A 2,114-nucleotide genomic window follows, 5' to 3' on the forward strand; every position below is an offset into this window, starting at 1 on the left:
ACACCATTAAGAGTACAAAATGTAATTTGGAAAGAGGTAATTATAAGATTTGTTTCAGGCCCCAAAATATAAATAAAGATTGGTGTGGAATTTCAGTGTATATGTTTCCTGCCCTTGTAAAATATCTTTTTAAAAAAGCATCTATTTCTAATGGTATAATACACAATAGGTGAACTTTCCAAACATCATCTTTTTTTTAATGTCTGAGTTACTTTGTTTCTTCAAAGGAAGACATGAAGTATAAATAGTATTTTTAATTTATTGAAGTTTCTAAAATGTGCAAAGCATGGTTTAGTGGAAATAGTATTAGATTCATTGGATTGTCCTGCCTCTGCTGTTTGATATATTTTGGGCAAATCACTTAATCACAGTGGAACTCAAGTTTCTTCAGCTGTATAAGGGTGGGATTAGATTATCTCTAAGGCCTTAAGTTCTTCAGTTTTAAGTAGAATTTGGTTGTAATGTCTAAACCTTATATGAGAAAATGGGCTTAAAATAACTTAATAGCCCTTAAAATAACTCATGTGTGATGAGTTACATTGATACCATGAAGGTTTACTATAGGTGTCATCCATAGAGTTTTCCTAAAAAAGCACATAAATCTGCCACATTCTGATTATGGTAATGTTAAGATAAAATTATCTTAGGTTACCAATTTATTGAATATATGGAATTTTGTAAATACAGAAATTTACCAGTTAAACCTAAGTGGATGTAGTAGTGTTATCATTTCAAAGAGGTCAAACTGTGTTAGCTGTAAGGGAGCACTTAACCCTTAACTTGAATGAAAAAAGTTTATATAAAACTATAAAATTGAATTTCAAAGTATTAAATCTTTAGTTTTATAGCAAAATAAACTGTAGACTCTATAACACGTTTATGGGTGAGACCATGGGGATGGTCTGAGAAATATCTCACAACAGCCATACATCGCATTATAGCTGCCTTTCCTCCAGTACAACTTGGGTTTAAGTGTCATTGGAAGAGCCTTTTATTGATATTTGTAGAGAAAAGTACTGCAAGCTAATTTTGCTTATCTGAGCCAAACTAGTGGGTATTCAAGAGGCTTTTGTTTCCTGTTGGTATTAAGGCAAATCACTGATTGCCTTTGTTGTTGAACTGAAAATGTAGTGGAGAGGCTCTGAAGCCCAGTGAGGGGAATCATTCAAAGAAAGTACACGTAAATCAAGCTCTTAGAACTTTAATCATACTTGCACGTTGCTTTTTCCTGGGATCTGTCACTCCAGCAGATAAAACACATGCTAAATGTTCTTCTGTGCAGAGCTTTCTGCCTTCAGTTGGAGAGATGGTCATGCATCTTGAGGAGCTCTGAAGACAACAACTGAAAAATCTGCAACCACTCTTAGGAGGAGGTCAATATTTTACTAAGAAGCCATAAGGGAAAGACCATTACTGAGCAGTAAATTTGACTAATTCAAAGAACCCTTTACCAGTCTGATCCTGCCTGTTAAAAATGTATGATGATTTTGTTCGTCTTTGATGTTGGACATTTATCATTGTTCTTACCCAAGGAAAGGCTGTTACACATTTAGAAGTAAAATGTTAGGTTGCCTGTTCTAACCCTTAAGTGAAGTTTGCCTAGCCTGAGTGATTAACAGTTTCCTGCTACGTAATGTGTGCCCTGTCGGGAACATTATCAAGTCACTCACAGAAAACAAACTTTCAATTTAGACTTCTGGCCCTCTGACATTTGAGTGCCTTGAAATGGGAAACAATTCTCTTAGGGAAGAAATGTTTCGGATCTTTTGTGATTATAAGTTTCGGTCAGTGTCTTACAGGAGTGTCCTTGGGAGACATCTGTTAAATATGAAATAATTAGAGCTACACAGGAATAAAAGCTAGATCACATAGCTCGAAGTGGTATCATGACTGATGGCTACTTTGAGGTGGTCATACAGGAATAGGCGTAAGGGAGGATCTTGAAGTTTATGACAGTGGAAACATTCTATGGTTTAACTGCATGCACAATTTGACATGTTGAGCGTGAAGAATAACTACAGTCACACATCTATAACACCCATCACTGCGACCATGATTAGTTTGGCTCTCGGAAACTTTCTGTTGGGGATCTTTTGCGGGAGGGACCGGAAGAG

Source organism: Mesoplodon mirus, assembly GCF_964341445.2.
Source record: "Mesoplodon mirus genome assembly, chromosome: 10".
Taxonomy (NCBI): Eukaryota; Metazoa; Chordata; class Mammalia; order Artiodactyla; family Ziphiidae; genus Mesoplodon; species Mesoplodon mirus.